Source organism: Gasterosteus aculeatus, chromosome 20 (genome assembly GCF_964276395.1).
Source record: "Gasterosteus aculeatus chromosome 20, fGasAcu3.hap1.1, whole genome shotgun sequence".
NCBI lineage: Eukaryota > Metazoa > Chordata > Actinopteri > Perciformes > Gasterosteidae > Gasterosteus > Gasterosteus aculeatus.
The window spans coordinates 21,564,597-21,579,409 of NC_135707.1; the positions used below are offsets into that span (position 1 = coordinate 21,564,597).

The 14,813-nt window shown below is 45.4% G+C and overlaps 32 non-coding genes across 32 annotated transcripts; all 32 read left to right on the forward strand.

The window, feature by feature from the left end:
• Positions 1-87: 87 nt before the first annotated feature.
• Positions 88-160, forward strand: trnam-cau (transfer RNA methionine (anticodon CAU)). Its single transcript has one exon. It is a non-coding gene; the product is annotated as a tRNA-Met (tRNA).
• Positions 161-327: 167 nt separating this feature from the next.
• trnaq-uug (transfer RNA glutamine (anticodon UUG)) lies at positions 328-399 on the forward strand. Its single transcript has one exon. It is a non-coding gene; the product is annotated as a tRNA-Gln (tRNA).
• Positions 400-896: 497 nt separating this feature from the next.
• trnam-cau (transfer RNA methionine (anticodon CAU)) lies at positions 897-969 on the forward strand. The gene has a single exon. It is a non-coding gene; the product is annotated as a tRNA-Met (tRNA).
• Positions 970-1,127: 158 nt separating this feature from the next.
• trnaq-uug (transfer RNA glutamine (anticodon UUG)) lies at positions 1,128-1,199 on the forward strand. Its single transcript has one exon. It is a non-coding gene; the product is annotated as a tRNA-Gln (tRNA).
• Positions 1,200-1,696: 497 nt separating this feature from the next.
• On the forward strand, positions 1,697-1,769 carry trnam-cau (transfer RNA methionine (anticodon CAU)). Its single transcript has one exon. It is a non-coding gene; the product is annotated as a tRNA-Met (tRNA).
• A 158-nt stretch (positions 1,770-1,927) lies between these two features.
• Positions 1,928-1,999, forward strand: trnaq-uug (transfer RNA glutamine (anticodon UUG)). The gene has a single exon. It is a non-coding gene; the product is annotated as a tRNA-Gln (tRNA).
• A 497-nt stretch (positions 2,000-2,496) lies between these two features.
• Positions 2,497-2,569, forward strand: trnam-cau (transfer RNA methionine (anticodon CAU)). Its single transcript has one exon. It is a non-coding gene; the product is annotated as a tRNA-Met (tRNA).
• Positions 2,570-2,727: 158 nt separating this feature from the next.
• On the forward strand, positions 2,728-2,799 carry trnaq-uug (transfer RNA glutamine (anticodon UUG)). Its single transcript has one exon. It is a non-coding gene; the product is annotated as a tRNA-Gln (tRNA).
• A 489-nt stretch (positions 2,800-3,288) lies between these two features.
• On the forward strand, positions 3,289-3,361 carry trnam-cau (transfer RNA methionine (anticodon CAU)). The gene has a single exon. It is a non-coding gene; the product is annotated as a tRNA-Met (tRNA).
• A 158-nt stretch (positions 3,362-3,519) lies between these two features.
• On the forward strand, positions 3,520-3,591 carry trnaq-uug (transfer RNA glutamine (anticodon UUG)). Its single transcript has one exon. It is a non-coding gene; the product is annotated as a tRNA-Gln (tRNA).
• A 489-nt stretch (positions 3,592-4,080) lies between these two features.
• trnam-cau (transfer RNA methionine (anticodon CAU)) lies at positions 4,081-4,153 on the forward strand. Its single transcript has one exon. It is a non-coding gene; the product is annotated as a tRNA-Met (tRNA).
• A 158-nt stretch (positions 4,154-4,311) lies between these two features.
• On the forward strand, positions 4,312-4,383 carry trnaq-uug (transfer RNA glutamine (anticodon UUG)). The gene has a single exon. It is a non-coding gene; the product is annotated as a tRNA-Gln (tRNA).
• Positions 4,384-4,880: 497 nt separating this feature from the next.
• Positions 4,881-4,953, forward strand: trnam-cau (transfer RNA methionine (anticodon CAU)). Its single transcript has one exon. It is a non-coding gene; the product is annotated as a tRNA-Met (tRNA).
• Positions 4,954-5,111: 158 nt separating this feature from the next.
• trnaq-uug (transfer RNA glutamine (anticodon UUG)) lies at positions 5,112-5,183 on the forward strand. Its single transcript has one exon. It is a non-coding gene; the product is annotated as a tRNA-Gln (tRNA).
• A 719-nt stretch (positions 5,184-5,902) lies between these two features.
• Positions 5,903-5,975, forward strand: trnaq-uug (transfer RNA glutamine (anticodon UUG)). The gene has a single exon. It is a non-coding gene; the product is annotated as a tRNA-Gln (tRNA).
• Positions 5,976-6,472: 497 nt separating this feature from the next.
• Positions 6,473-6,545, forward strand: trnam-cau (transfer RNA methionine (anticodon CAU)). Its single transcript has one exon. It is a non-coding gene; the product is annotated as a tRNA-Met (tRNA).
• A 158-nt stretch (positions 6,546-6,703) lies between these two features.
• On the forward strand, positions 6,704-6,775 carry trnaq-uug (transfer RNA glutamine (anticodon UUG)). Its single transcript has one exon. It is a non-coding gene; the product is annotated as a tRNA-Gln (tRNA).
• Positions 6,776-7,495: 720 nt separating this feature from the next.
• On the forward strand, positions 7,496-7,567 carry trnaq-uug (transfer RNA glutamine (anticodon UUG)). Its single transcript has one exon. It is a non-coding gene; the product is annotated as a tRNA-Gln (tRNA).
• A 497-nt stretch (positions 7,568-8,064) lies between these two features.
• trnam-cau (transfer RNA methionine (anticodon CAU)) lies at positions 8,065-8,137 on the forward strand. Its single transcript has one exon. It is a non-coding gene; the product is annotated as a tRNA-Met (tRNA).
• Positions 8,138-8,295: 158 nt separating this feature from the next.
• Positions 8,296-8,367, forward strand: trnaq-uug (transfer RNA glutamine (anticodon UUG)). Its single transcript has one exon. It is a non-coding gene; the product is annotated as a tRNA-Gln (tRNA).
• Positions 8,368-9,087: 720 nt separating this feature from the next.
• On the forward strand, positions 9,088-9,159 carry trnaq-uug (transfer RNA glutamine (anticodon UUG)). Its single transcript has one exon. It is a non-coding gene; the product is annotated as a tRNA-Gln (tRNA).
• Positions 9,160-9,879: 720 nt separating this feature from the next.
• On the forward strand, positions 9,880-9,951 carry trnaq-uug (transfer RNA glutamine (anticodon UUG)). Its single transcript has one exon. It is a non-coding gene; the product is annotated as a tRNA-Gln (tRNA).
• A 497-nt stretch (positions 9,952-10,448) lies between these two features.
• On the forward strand, positions 10,449-10,521 carry trnam-cau (transfer RNA methionine (anticodon CAU)). Its single transcript has one exon. It is a non-coding gene; the product is annotated as a tRNA-Met (tRNA).
• Positions 10,522-10,679: 158 nt separating this feature from the next.
• trnaq-uug (transfer RNA glutamine (anticodon UUG)) lies at positions 10,680-10,751 on the forward strand. Its single transcript has one exon. It is a non-coding gene; the product is annotated as a tRNA-Gln (tRNA).
• A 497-nt stretch (positions 10,752-11,248) lies between these two features.
• trnam-cau (transfer RNA methionine (anticodon CAU)) lies at positions 11,249-11,321 on the forward strand. Its single transcript has one exon. It is a non-coding gene; the product is annotated as a tRNA-Met (tRNA).
• A 158-nt stretch (positions 11,322-11,479) lies between these two features.
• Positions 11,480-11,551, forward strand: trnaq-uug (transfer RNA glutamine (anticodon UUG)). The gene has a single exon. It is a non-coding gene; the product is annotated as a tRNA-Gln (tRNA).
• A 728-nt stretch (positions 11,552-12,279) lies between these two features.
• Positions 12,280-12,351, forward strand: trnaq-uug (transfer RNA glutamine (anticodon UUG)). The gene has a single exon. It is a non-coding gene; the product is annotated as a tRNA-Gln (tRNA).
• A 489-nt stretch (positions 12,352-12,840) lies between these two features.
• On the forward strand, positions 12,841-12,913 carry trnam-cau (transfer RNA methionine (anticodon CAU)). Its single transcript has one exon. It is a non-coding gene; the product is annotated as a tRNA-Met (tRNA).
• Positions 12,914-13,071: 158 nt separating this feature from the next.
• Positions 13,072-13,143, forward strand: trnaq-uug (transfer RNA glutamine (anticodon UUG)). Its single transcript has one exon. It is a non-coding gene; the product is annotated as a tRNA-Gln (tRNA).
• Positions 13,144-13,871: 728 nt separating this feature from the next.
• trnaq-uug (transfer RNA glutamine (anticodon UUG)) lies at positions 13,872-13,943 on the forward strand. The gene has a single exon. It is a non-coding gene; the product is annotated as a tRNA-Gln (tRNA).
• Positions 13,944-14,432: 489 nt separating this feature from the next.
• On the forward strand, positions 14,433-14,505 carry trnam-cau (transfer RNA methionine (anticodon CAU)). The gene has a single exon. It is a non-coding gene; the product is annotated as a tRNA-Met (tRNA).
• A 158-nt stretch (positions 14,506-14,663) lies between these two features.
• trnaq-uug (transfer RNA glutamine (anticodon UUG)) lies at positions 14,664-14,735 on the forward strand. Its single transcript has one exon. It is a non-coding gene; the product is annotated as a tRNA-Gln (tRNA).
• The last annotated feature ends 78 nt before the right edge of the window (positions 14,736-14,813 follow it).

A 14,813-nucleotide genomic window follows, 5' to 3' on the forward strand; every position in this document is an offset into this window, starting at 1 on the left:
CGCCACACCCTGTGCTGCTCTTTACTTTGTGGTAATGGAAACAACTTGAACTCATACACTGGATTGTGTAAACATAGAAGCCTTTGTGCCTCGTTGGCGCAGTAGGCAGCGCGTCAGTCTCATAATCTGAAGGCCGCGAGTTCGACCCTCACACGGGGCAGGGGTTTTAATCCTCTTTTCCTCAATTTCTTTATGCCCGGAGACACAGTTAAATAAGTAGCGCTTTTTCTGTAGTAAAACCTGACAGTAAAACAGTCTCATTCGACTTGGAGATCTCGCCCCCTCAAGCAGACCAGGTGAGTTGGGCCATTCTTATCTCCGTCCGTGGGTTCCATGGTGTAATGGTCAGCACTCTGGACTTTGAATCCAGTAATCCGAGTTCAAGTCTCGGTGGAACCTTCCTGTCAGGTGTTTTTGGTGAGGAAGTTTGGACTCCTTAGTCATCATTCTTTCCTGCAAGTCCACTTTGTGCTGTAAAAAGTCAGTGACTTGCCATGGAGAACAATCAGATAGCCCTGTAGCCCCTCAATGTGAACTGCGGTCACAGAACCTGTCTGCATTGCATCACTTCATTCAGGCATTTTGGCCGACCAAACACAGAAAAGGGCAATCCTAAAATCTTTCATTGTAAAAGACACTCACGATAAAAGAGAACAGAAAACAAGCCAAAACGTCATCAATTGAAACATTTAGACATTGATGGAAGATGTAATAGTCCCTGAAAGATCGATAGACGGTTTACTTGTCAAGGTAGAGGGGCGCTGTGTCAAGTCCTTGAAGAAGCCCTTCTAGATATCCCTTTTTAAATCGCCACACCCTGTGCTGCTCATTACTTTGTGGTAATGGAAACAACTTGAACTCATACACTGGAATTGTGTACACATAGAAGCCTTTGTGCCTCGTTGGCGCAGTAGGCAGCGCGTCAGTCTCATAATCTGAAGGCCGTGAGTCCGACCCTCACACGGGGCAGGGGTTTTAATCCTCTTTTCCTCAATTTCTTTATGCCCGGAGACACAGTTAAATAAGTAGCGCTTTTTCTGTCAGCACTAAAACAGTCTCATTTGACTTGGAGATCTCGCCCCCTCAAGCAGACCAGGTGAGTTGGGCCATTCTTATCTCCGTCCGTGGGTTCCATGGTGTAATGGTCAGCACTCTGGACTTTGAATCCAGTAATCCGAGATCAAGTCTCGGTGGAACCTTCCTGTCAGGTGTTTTTGGTGAGGAAGTTTGGACTCCTTAGTCATCATTCTTTCCTGCAAGTCCACTTTGTGCTGTAAAAAGTCAGTGACTTGCCATGGAGAACAATCAGATAGCCCTGTAGCCCCTCAATGTGAACTGCGGTCACAGAACCTGTCTGCATTGCATCACTTCATTCAGGCATTTTGGCCGACCAAACACAGAAAAGGGCAATCCTAAAATCTTTCATTGTAAAAGACACTCACGATAAAAGAGAACAGAAAACAAGCCAAAACGTCATCAATTGAAACATTTAGACATTGATGGAAGATGTAATAGTCCCCGAAAGATCGATAGACGGTTTACTTGTCAAGGTAGAGGGGCGCTGTGTCAAGTCCTTGAAGAAGCCCTTCTAGATATCCCTTTTTAAATCGCCACACCCTATGCTGCTCATTACTTTGTGGTAATGGAAACAACTTGAACTCATACACTGGAATTGTGTACACATAAAAGCCTTTGTGCCTCGTTGGCGCAGTAGGCAGCGCGTCAGTCTCATAATCTGAAGGCCGTGAGTCCGACCCTCACACGGGGCAGGGGTTTTAATCCTCTTTTCCTCAATTTCTTTATGCCCGGAGACACAGTTAAATAAGTAGCGCTTTTTTTGTCAGCACTAAAACAGTCTCATTCGACTTGGAGATCTCGCCCCCTCAAGCAGACCAGGTGAGTTGGGCCATTCTTATCTCCGTCCGTGGGTTCCATGGTGTAATGGTCAGCACTCTGGACTTTGAATCCAGTAATCCGAGTTCAAGTCTTGGTGGAACCTTCCTGTCAGGAGTTTTTGGTGAGGAAGTTTGGACTCCTTAGTCATCATTCTTTCCTGCAAGTCCACTTTGTGCTGTAAAAAGTCAGTGACTTGCCATGGAGAACAATCAGATAGCCCTGTAGCCCCTCAATGTGAACTGCGGTCACAGAACCTGTCTGCATTGCATCACTTCATTCAGGCATTTTGGCCGACCAAACACAGAAAAGGGCAATCCTAAAATCTTTCATTGTAAAAGACACTCACGATAAAAGAGAACAGAAAACAAGCCAAAACGTCATCAATTGAAACATTTAGACATTGATGGAAGATGTAATAGTCCCTGAAAGATCGATAGACGGTTTACTTGTCAAGGTAGAGGGGCGCTGTGTCAAGTCCTTGAAGAAGCCCTTCTAGATATCCCTTTTTAAATCGCCACACCCTGTGCTGCTCTTTACTTTGTGGTAATAGAAACAACTTGAACTCATACACTGGAATTGTGTACACATAGAAGCCTTTGTGCCTCGTTGGCGCAGTAGGCAGCGCGTCAGTCTCATAATCTGAAGGCCGTGAGTCCGACCCTCACACGGGGCAGGGGTTTTAATCCTCTTTTCCTCAATTTCTTTATGCCCGGGGACACAGTTAAATAAGTAGCGCTTTTTCTGTCAGCACTAAAACAGTCTCATTTGACTTGGAGATCTCGCCCCCTCAAGCAGACCAGGTGAGTTGGGCCATTCTTATCTCCGTCCGTGGGTTCCATGGTGTAATGGTCAGCACTCTGGACTTTGAATCCAGTAATCCGAGTTCAAGTCTCGGTGGAACCTTCCTGTCAGGTGTTTTTGGTGAGGAAGTTTGGACTCCTTAGTCATCCTTCTTTCCTGCAAGTCCACTTTGTGCTGTAAAAAGTCAGTGACTTGCCATGGAGAACAATCAGATAGACCTGTAGCCCCTCAATGTGAACTGCGGTCACAGAACCTGTCTGCATTGCATCACCTTATTTTGGCCGACCAAACACAGAAAAGAGCAATCCTAAAATCTTTCATTGTAAAAGACACTCACGATAAAAGAGAACAGAAAACAAGCCAAAACGTCATCAATTGAAACATTTAGACATTGATGGAAGATGTAATAGTCCCTAAAAGATCGATAGACGGTTTACTTGTCAAGGTAGAGGGGCGCTGTGTCAAGTCCTTGAAGAAGCCCTTCTAGATATCCCTTTTTAAATCGCCACACCCTGTGCTGCTCATTACTTTGTGGTAATGGAAACAACTTGAACTCATACACTGGAATTGTGTACACATAGAAGCCTTTGTGCCTCGTTGGCGCAGTAGGCAGCGCGTCAGTCTCATAATCTGAAGGCTGTGAGTCCGACCCTCACACGGGGCAGGGGTTTTAATCCTCTTTTCCTCAATTTCTTTATGCCCGGGGACACAGTTAAATAAGTAGCGCTTTTTCTGTCAGCACTAAAACAGTCTCATTTGACTTGGAGATCTCGCCCCCTCAAGCAGACCAGGTGAGTTGGGCCATTCTTATCTCCATCCGTGGGTTCCATGGTGTAATGGTCAGCACTCTGGACTTTGAATCCAGTAATCCGAGTTCAAGTCTCGGTGGAACCTTCCTGTCAGGTGTTTTTGGTGAGGAAGTTTGGACTCCTTAGTCATCCTTCTTTCCTGCAAGTCCACTTTGTGCTGTAAAAAGTCAGTGACTTGCCATGGAGAACAATCAGATAGACCTGTAGCCCCTCAATGTGAACTGCGGTCACAGAACCTGTCTGCATTGCATCACCTTATTTTGGCCGACCAAACACAGAAAAGAGCAATCCTAAAATCTTTCATTGTAAAAGACACTCACGATAAAAGAGAACAGAAAACAAGCCAAAACGTCATCAATTGAAACATTTAGACATTGATGGAAGATGTAATAGTCCCTAAAAGATCGATAGACGGTTTACTTGTCAAGGTAGAGGGGCGCTGTGTCAAGTCCTTGAAGAAGCCCTTCTAGATATCCCTTTTTAAATCGCCACACCCTGTGCTGCTCATTACTTTGTGGTAATGGAAACAACTTGAACTCATACACTGGAATTGTGTACACATAGAAGCCTTTGTGCCTCGTTGGCGCAGTAGGCAGCGCGTCAGTCTCATAATCTGAAGGCCGTGAGTCCGACCCTCACACGGGGCAGGGGTTTTAATCCTCTTTTCCTCAATTTGTTTATGCCCGGAGACACAGTTAAATAAGTAGCGCTTTTTCTGTCAGCACTAAAACAGTCTCATTTGACTTGGAGATCTCGCCCCCTCAAGCAGACCAGGTGAGTTGGGCCATTCTTATCTCCGTCCGTGGGTTCCATGGTGTAATGGTCAGCACTCTGGACTTTGAATCCAGTAATCCGAGTTCAAGTCTCGGTGGAACCTTCCTGTCAGGTGTTTTTGGTGAGGAAGTTTGGACTCCTTAGTCATCCTTCTTTCCTGCAAGTCCACTTTGTGCTGTAAAAAGTCAGTGACTTGCCATGGAGAACAATCAGATAGACCTGTAGCCCCTCAATGTGAACTGCGGTCACAGAACCTGTCTGCATTGCATCACTTCATTCAGGCATTTTGGCCGACCAAACACAGAAAAGGGCAATCCTAAAATCTTTCATTGTAAAAGACACTCACGATAAAAGAGAACAGAAAACAAGCCAAAACGTCATCAATTGAAACATTTAGACATTGATGGAAGATGTAATAGTCCCTGAAAGATCGATAGACGGTTTACTTGTCAAGGTAGAGGGGCGCTGTGTCAAGTCCTTGAAGAAGCCCTTCTAGATATCCCTTTTTAAATCGCCACACCCTGTGCTGCTCATTACTTTGTGGTAATGGAAAAAACTTGAACTCATACACTGGAATTGTGTACACATAGAAGCCTTTGTGCCTCGTTGGCGCAGTAGGCAGCGCGTCAGTCTCATAATCTGAAGGCCGTGAGTCCGACCCTCACACGGGGCAGGGGTTTTAATCCTCTTTTCCTCAATTTCTTTATGCCCGGAGACACAGTTAAATAAGTAGCGCTTTTTTTGTCAGCACTAAAACAGTCTCATTCGACTTGGAGATCTCGCCCCCTCAAGCAGACCAGGTGAGTTGGGCCATTCTTATCTCCGTCCGTGGGTTCCATGGTGTAATGGTCAGCACTCTGGACTTTGAATCCAGTAATCCGAGTTCAAGTCTCGGTGGAACCTTCCTGTCAGGTGTTTTTGGTGAGGAAGTTTGGACTCCTTAGTCATCCTTCTTTCCTGCAAGTCCACTTTGTGCTGTAAAAAGTCAGTGACTTGCCATGGAGAACAATCAGATAGACCTGTAGCCCCTCAATGTGAACTGCGGTCACAGAACCTGTCTGCATTGCATCACTTCATTTTGGCCGACCAAACACAGAAAAGAGCAATCCTAAAATCTTTCATTGTAAAAGACACTCACGATAAAAGAGAACAGAAAACAAGCCAAAACGTCATCAATTGAAACATTTAGACATTGATGGAAAATGTAATAGTCCCCGAAAGATCGATAGACGGTTTACTTGTCAAGGTAGAGGGGCGCTGTGTCAAGTCCTTGAAGAAGCCCTTCTAGATATCCCTTTTTAAATCGCCACACCCTGTGCTGCTCATTACTTTGTGGTAATGGAAACAACTTGAACTCATACACTGGAATTGTGTAAACATAGAAGCCTTTGTGCCTCGTTGACGCAGTCGGCAGCGCGTCAGTCTCATAATCTGAAGGCCCTGAGTCCAACCCTCACACGGGGCAGGGGTTTTAATCCTCTTTTCCGCAATTTGTTTATGCCCGGAGACACAGTTAAATAAGTAGCGCTTTTTTTGTCAGCACTAAAACAGTCTCATTCGACTTGGAGATCTCGCCCCCTCAAGCAGACCAGGTGAGTTGGGCCATTCTTATCTCCGTCCATGGCTTCCATGGTGTAATGGTCAGCACTCTGGACTTTGAATCCAGTAATCCGAGTTCAAGTCTCGGTGGAACCTTCCTGTCAGGTGTTTTTGGTGAGGAAGTTTGGACTCCTTAGTCATCATTCTTTCCTGCAAGTCCACTTTGTGCTGTAAAAAGTCAGTGACTTGCCATGGAGAACAATCAGATAGCCCTGTAGCCCATCAATGTGAACTGCGGTCACAGAACCTGTCTGCATTGCATCACTTCATTCAGGCATTTTGGCCGACCAAACACAGAAAAGGGCAATCCTAAAATCTTTCATTGTAAAAGACACTCACGATAAAAGAGAACAGAAAACAAGCCAAAACGTCATCAATTGAAACATTTAGACATTGATGGAAGATGTAATAGTCCCTAAAAGATCGATAGACGGTTTACTTGTCAAGGTAGAGGGGCGCTGTGTCAAGTCCTTGAAGAAGCCCTTCTAGATATCCCTTTTTAAATCGCCACACCCTGTGCTGCTCATTACTTTGTGGTAATGGAAACAACTTGAACTCATACACTGGAATTGTGTACACATAGAAGCCTTTGTGCCTCGTTGGCGCAGTCGGCAGCGCGTCAGTCTCATAATCTGAAGGCCGTGAGTCCGACCCTCACACGGGGCAGGGGTTTTAATCCTCTTTTCCTCAATTTCTTTATGCCCGGAGACACAGTTAAATAAGTAGCGCTTTTTCTGTCAGCACTAAAACAGTCTCATTTGACTTGGAGATCTCGCCCCCTCAAGCAGACCAGGTGAGTTGGGCCATTCTTATCTCCGTCCGTGGGTTCCATGGTGTAATGGTCAGCACTCTGGACTTTGAATCCAGTAATCCGAGTTCAAGTCTCGGTGGAACCTTCCTGTCAGGTGTTTTTGGTGAGGAAGTTTGGACTCCTTAGTCATCCTTCTTTCCTGCAAGTCCGCTTTGTGCTGTAAAAAGTCAGTGACTTGCCATGGAGAACAATCAGATAGCCCTGTAGCCCCTCAATGTAAACTGCGGTCACAGAACCTGTCTGCATTGCATCACTTCATTTTGGCCGACCAAACACAGAAAAGAGCAATCCTAAAATCTTTCATTGTAAAAGACACTCACGATAAAAGAGAACAGAAAACAAGCCAAAACGTCATCAATTGAAACATTTAGACATTGATGGAAAATGTAATAGTCCCCGAAAGATCGATAGACGGTTTACTTGTCAAGGTAGAGGGGCGCTGTGTCAAGTCCTTGAAGAAGCCCTTCTAGATATCCCTTTTTAAATCGCCACACCCTGTGCTGCTCTATACTTTGTGGTAATTGAAACAACTTGAACTCATACACTGGCATTGTGTAAACATAGAAGCCTTTGTGCCTCGTTGGCGCAGTAGGCAGCGCGTCAGTCTCATAATCTGAAGGCCGTGAGTCCGACCCTTACACGGGGCAGGGGTTTTAATCCTCTTTTCCTCAATTTCTTTATGCCCGGAGACACAGTTAAATAAGTAGCGCTTTTTCTGTCAGCACTAAAACAGTCTCATTTGACTTGGAGATCTCGCCCCCTCAAGCAGACCAGGTGAGTTGGGCCATTCTTATCTCCGTCCGTGGGTTCCATGGTGTAATGGTCAGCACTCTGGACTTTGAATCCAGTAATCCGAGTTCAAGTCTCGGTGGAACCTTGCTGTCAGGTGTTTTTGGTGAGGAAGTTTGGACTCCTTAGTCATCATTCTTTCCTGCAAGTCCACTTTGTGCTGTAAAAAGTCAGTGACTTGCCATGGAGAACAATCAGATAGCCCTGTAGCCCCTCAATGTGAACTGCGGTCACAGAACCTGTCTGCATTGCATCACTTCATTCAGGCATTTTGGCCGACCAAACACAGAAAAGGGCAATCCTAAAATCTTTCATTGTAAAAGACACTCACGATAAAAGAGAACAGAAAACAAGCCAAAACGTCATCAATTGAAACATTTAGACATTGATGGAAGATGTAATAGTCCCTAAAAGATCGATAGACGGTTTACTTGTCAAGGTAGAGGGGCGCTGTGTCAAGTCCTTGAAGAAGCCCTTCTAGATATCCCTTTTTAAATCGCCACACCCTGTGCTGCTCATTACTTTGTGGTAATGGAAACAACTTGAACTCATACACTGGAATTGTGTACACATAGAAGCCTTTGTGCCTCGTTGGCGCAGTAGGCAGCGCGTCAGTCTCATAATCTGAAGGCCGTGAGTCCGACCCTCACACGGGGCAGGGGTTTTAATCCTCTTTTCCTCAATTTCTTTATGCCCGGAGACACAGTTAAATAAGTAGCGCTTTTTCTGTCAGCACTAAAACAGTCTCATTTGACTTGGAGATCTCGCCCCCTCAAGCAGACCAGGTGAGTTGGGCCATTCTTATCTCCGTCCGTGGGTTCCATGGTGTAATGGTCAGCACTCTGGACTTTGAATCCAGTAATCCGAGTTCAAGTCTCGGTGGAACCTTCCTGTCAGGTGTTTTTGGTGAGGAAGTTTGGACTCCTTAGTCATCATTCTTTCCTGCAAGTCCACTTTGTGCTGTAAAAAGTCAGTGACTTGCCATGGAGAACAATCAGATAGACCTGTAGCCCCTCAATGTGAACTGCGGTCACAGAACCTGTCTGCATTGCATCACTTCATTTTGGCCGACCAAACACAGAAAAGAGCAATCCTAAAATCTTTCATTGTAAAAGACACTCACGATAAAAGAGAACAGAAAACAAGCCAAAACGTCATCAATTGAAACATTTAAACATTGATGGAAAATGTAATAGTCCCCGAAAGATCGATAGACGGTTTACTTGTCAAGGTAGAGGGGCGCTGTGTCAAGTCCTTGAAGAAGCCCTTCTAGATATCCCTTTTTAAATCGCCACACCCTGTGCTGCTCATTACTTTGTGGTAATGGAAACAACTTGAACTCATACACTGGAATTGTGTACACATAGAAGCCTTTGTGCCTCGTTGGCGCAGTAGGCAGCGCGTCAGGCTCATAATCTGAAGGCCGTGAGTCAGACCCTCACACGGGGAAGGGGTTTTAATCCTCTTTTCCTCAATTTCTTTATGCCCGGGGACACAGTTAAATAAGTAGCGCTTTTTCTGTCAGCACTAAAACAGTCTCATTCGACTTGGAGATCTCGCCCCCTCAAGCAGACCAGGTGAGTTGGGCCATTCTTATCTCCGTCCGTGGGTTCCATGGTGTAATGGTCAGCACTCTGGACTTTGAATCCAGTAATCCGAGTTCAAGTCTCGGTGGAACCTTGCTGTCAGGTGTTTTTGGTGAGGAAGTTTGGACTCCTTAGTCATCATTCTTTCCTGCAAGTCCACTTTGTGCTGTAAAAAGTCAGTGACTTGCCATGGAGAACAATCAGATAGCCCTGTAGCCCCTCAATGTGAACTGCGGTCACAGAACCTGTCTGCATTGCATCACTTCATTTTGGCCGACCAAACACAGAAAAGAGCAATCCTAAAATCTTTCATTGTAAAAGACACTCACAATAAAAGAGAACAGAAAACAAGCCAAAACGTCATCAATTGAAACATTTAGACATTGATGGAAGATGTAATAGTCCCTGAAAGATCGATAGACGGTTTACTTGTCAAGGTAGAGGGGCGCTGTGTCAAGTCCTTGAAGAAGCCCTTCTAGATATCCCTTTTTAAATCGCCACACCCTGTGCTGCTCTATACTTTGTGGTAATTGAAACAACTTGAACTCATACACTGGCATTGTGTACACATAGAAGCCTTTGTGCCTCGTTGACGCAGTCGGCAGCGCGTCAGTCTCATAATCTGAAGGCCGTGAGTCCGACCCTCACACGGGGCAGGGGTTTTAATCCTCTTTTCCGCAATTTGTTTATGCCCGGAGACACAGTTAAATAAGTAGCGCTTTTTCTGTCAGCACTAAAACAGTCTCATTCGACTTGGAGATCTCGCCCCCTCAAGCAGACCAGGTGAGTTGGGCCATTCTTATCTCCGTCCGTGGGTTCCATGGTGTAATGGTCAGCACTCTGGACTTTGAATCCAGTAATCCGAGTTCAAGTCTCGGTGGAACCTTCCTGTCAGGTGTTTTTGGTGAGGAAGTTTGGACTCCTTAGTCATCATTCTTTCCTGCAAGTCCACTTTGTGCTGTAAAAAGTCAGTGACTTGCCATGGAGAACAATCAGATAGCCCTGTAGCCCCTCAATGTGAACTGCGGTCACAGAACCTGTCTGCATTGCATCACTTCATTCAGGCATTTTGGCCGACCAAACACAGAAAAGGGCAATCCTAAAATCTTTCATTGTAAAAGACACTCACGATAAAAGAGAACAGAAAACAAGCCAAAACGTCATCAATTGAAACATTTAGACATTGATGGAAGATGTAATAGTCCCTAAAAGATCGATAGACGGTTTACTTGTCAAGGTAGAGGGGCGCTGTGTCAAGTCCTTGAAGAAGCCCTTCTAGATATCCCTTTTTAAATCGCCACACCCTGTGCTGCTCATTACTTTGTGGTAATGGAAACAACTTGAACTCATACACTGGAATTGTGTACACATAGAAGCCTTTGTGCCTCGTTGGCGCAGTAGGCAGCGCGTCAGTCTCATAATCTGAAGGCTGTGAGTCCGACCCTCACACGGGGCAGGGGTTTTAATCCTCTTTTCCTCAATTTCTTTATGCCCGGAGACACAGTTAAATAAGTAGCGCTTTTTCTGTCAGCACTAAAACAGTCTCATTTGACTTGGAGATCTCGCCCCCTCAAGCAGACCAGGTGAGTTGGGCCATTCTTATCTCCGTCCGTGGGTTCCATGGTGTAATGGTCAGCACTCTGGACTTTGAATCCAGTAATCCGAGTTCAAGTCTCGGTGGAACCTTCCTGTCAGGTGTTTTTGGTGAGGAAGTTTGGACTCCTTAGTCATCATTCTTTCCTGCAAGTCCACTTTGTGCTGTAAAAAGTCAGTGACTTGCCATGGAGAACAATCAGATAGCCCTGTAGCCCCTCAATGTGAACTGCGGTCACAGAACCTGTCTGCATTGCATCACTTCATTCAGGCATTTTGGCCGACCAAACACAGAAAAGGGCAATCCTAAAATCTTTCATTGTAAAAGACACTCACGATAAAAGAGAACAGAAAACAAGCCAAAACGTCATCAATTGAAACATTTAGACATTGATGGAAGATGTAATAGTCCCTGAAAGATCGATAGACGGTTTACTTGTCAAGGTAGAGGGGCGCTGTGTCAAGTCCTTGAAGAAGCCCTTCTAGATATCCCTTTTTAAATCGCCACACCCTGTGCTGCTCATTACTTTGTGGTAATGGAAACAACTTGAACTCATACACTGGAATTGTGTACACATAGAAGCCTTTGTGCCTCGTTGGCGCAGTAGGCAGCGCGTCAGTCTCATAATCTGAAGGCCGTGAGTCCGACCCTCACACGGGGCAGGGGTTTTAATCCTCTTTTCCTCAATTTCTTTATGCCCGGAGACACAGTTAAATAAGTAGCGCTTTTTCTGTCAGCACTAAAACAGTCTCATTCGACTTGGAGATCTCGCCCCCTCAAGCAGACCAGGTGAGTTGGGCCATTCTTATCTCCGTCCGTGGGTTCCATGGTGTAATGGTCAGCACTCTGGACTTTGAATCCAGTAATCCGAGTTCAAGTCTCGGTGGAACCTTCCTGTCAGGTGTTTTTGGTGAGGAAGTTTGGACTCCTTAGTCATCATTCTTTCCTGCAAGTCCACTTTGTGCTGTAAAAAGTCAGTGACTTGCCATGGAGAACAATCAGATAGCCCTGTAGCCCCTCAATGTGAACTGCGGTCACAGAACCTGTCTGCATTGCATCACTTCATTCAGGCATTTTGGCCGACCAAACACAGAAAAGAGCAATCCTAAAATCTTTCATTGTAAAAGACACTCACGATAAAAGAGAACAGAAAACAAGCCAAAACGTCATCAATTGAAACATTTAGACATTGATGGAAGATGTAATAGTCCCTAAAAGATCGATAGACGGTTTACTTGTCAAGGTAGAGGGGCGCTGTGTCAAGTCCTTGAAGAAGCCCTTCTAGATATCCCTTTTTAAATCGCCACACCCTGTGCTGCTCATTACTTTGTGGTAATGGAAACAACTTGAACTCATACACTGGAATTGTGTACACATAGAAGCCTTTGTGCCTCGTTGGCGCAGTAGGCAGCGCGTCAGTCTCATAATCTGAAGGCCGTGAGTCAGACCCTCACACGGGGCAGGGGTTTTAATCCTCTTTTCCTCAATTTCTTTATGCCCGGAGACACAGTTAAATAAGTAGCGCTTTTTCTGTCAGCACTAAAACAGTCTCATTTGACTTGGAGATCTCGCCCCCTCAAGCAGACCAGGTGAGTTGGGCCATTCTTATCTCCGTCCGTGGGTTCCATGGTGTAATGGTCAGCACTCTGGACTTTGAATCCAGTAATCCGAGTTCAAGTCTCGGTGGAACCTTCCTGTCAGGTGTTTTTGGTGAGGAAGTTTGGACTCCTTAGTCATCATTCTTTCCTGCAAGTCCACTTTGTGCTGTAAAAAGTCAGTGACTTGCCATGGAGAACAATCAGATAGACCTGTAGCCCCTCAATGTGAACTGCGGTCACAGAACCTGTCTGCATTGCATCACTTCATTTTGGCCGACCAAACACAGAAAAGAGCAATCCTAAAATCTTTCATTGTAAAAGACACTCACGATAAAAGAGAACAGAAAACAAGCCAAAACGTCATCAATTGAAACATTTAAACATTGATGGAAAATGTAATAGTCCCCGAAAGATCGATAGACGGTTTACTTGTCAAGGTAGAGGGGCGCTGTGTCAAGTCCTTGAAGAAGCCCTTCTAGATATCCCTTTTTAAATCGCCACACCCTGTGCTGCTCATTACTTTGTGGTAATGGAAACAACTTGAACTCATACACTGGAATTGTGTACACATAGAAGCCTTTGTGCCTCGTTGGCGCAGTAGGCAGCGCGTCAGGCTCATAATCTGAAGGCCGTGAGTCCGACCCTCACACGGGGCAGGGGTTTTAATCCTCTTTTCCTCAATTTCTTTATGCCCGGGGACACAGTTAAATAAGTAGCGCTTTTTCTGTCAGCACTAAAACAGTCTCATTCGACTTGGAGATCTCGCCCCCTCAAGCAGACCAGGTGAGTTGGGCCATTCTTATCTCCGTCCGTGGGTTCCATGGTGTAATGGTCAGCACTCTGGACTTTGAATCCAGTAATCCGAGTTCAAGTCTCGGTGGAACCTTCCTGTCAGGTGTTTTTGGTGAGGAAGTTTGGACTCCTTAGTCATCATTCTTTCCTGCAAGTCCACTTTGTGCTGTAAAAAGTCAGTGACTTGCCATGGAGAACAATCAGATAGACCTGTAGCCCATCAATGTGAACTGCGGTCACAGAACCTGTCTGCATTGCATCACTTCATTCAGGCATTTTGGCCGACCAAACACAGAAAAGGGCAATCCTAAAATCTTTCATTGTAAAAGACACTCACGATAAAAGAGAACAGAAAACAAGCCAAAATGTCATCAATTGAAACATTTAGACATTGATGGAAGATGTAATAGTCCCTAAAAGATCGATAGACGGTTTACTTGTCAAGGTAGAGGGGCGCTGTGTCAAGTCCTTGAAGAAGCCCTTCTAGATATCCCTTTTTAAATCGCCACACCCTGTGCTGCTCATTACTTTGTGGTAATGGAAACAACTTGAACTCATACACTGGAATTGTGTAAACATAGAAGCCTTTGTGCCTCGTTGGCGCAGTAGGCAGCGCGTCAGTCTCATAATCTGAAGGCCGTGAGTCAGACCCTCACACGGGGAAGGGGTTTTAATCCTCTTTTCCTCAATTTCTTTATGCCCGGGGACACAGTTAAATAAGTAGCGCTTTTTCTGTCAGCACTAAAACAGTCTCATTTGACTTGGAGATCTCGCCCCCTCAAGCAGACCAGGTGAGTTGGGCCATTCTTATCTCCGTCCGTGGGTTCCATGGTGTAATGGTCAGCACTCTGGACTTTGAATCTAGTAATCCGAGTTCAAGTCTCGGTGGAACCTTCCTGTCAGGTGTTTTTGGTGAGGAAGTTTGGACTCCTTAGTCATCATTCTTTCCTGCAAGTCCACTTTGTGCTGTAAAAAGTCAGTGACTTGCCATGGAGAACAATCAGATAGCCCTGTAGCCCCTCAATGTGAACTGCGGTCACAGAACCTGTCTGCATTGCATCACTTCATCTTGGCCGACCAAACACAGAAAAGAGCAATCCTAAAATCTTTCATTGTAAAAGACACTCACGATAAAAGAGAACAGAAAACAAGCCAAAACGTCATCAATTGAAACATTTAGACATTGATGGAAAATGTAATAGTCCCCGAAAGATCGATAGATGGTTTACTTGTCAAGGTAGAGGGGCGCTGTGTCAAGTCCTTGAAGAAGCCCTTCTAGATATCCCTTTTTAAATCGCCACACCCTGTGCTGCTCTATACTTTGTGGTAATTGAAACAACTTGAACTCATACACTGGAATTGTGTACACATAGAAGCCTTTGTGCCTCGTTGGCGCAGTCGGCAGCGCGTCAGTCTCATAATCTGAAGGCCGTGAGTCCGACCCTCACACGGGGCAGGGGTTTTAATCCTCTTTTCCTCAATTTGTTCATGCCCGGAGACACAGTTAAATAAGTAGCGCTTTTTTTGTCAGCACTAAAACAGTCTCATTCGACTTGGAGATCTCGCCCCCTCAAGCAGACCAGGTGAGTTGGGCCATTCTTATCTCCGTCCGTGGGTTCCATGGTGTAATGGTCAGCACTCTGGACTTTGAATCCAGTAATCCGAGTTCAAGTCTCGGTGGAACCTTCCTGTCAGGTGTTTTTGGTGAGGAAGTTTGGACTCCTTAGTCATCATTCTTTCCTGCAAGTCCACTTTGTGCTGTAA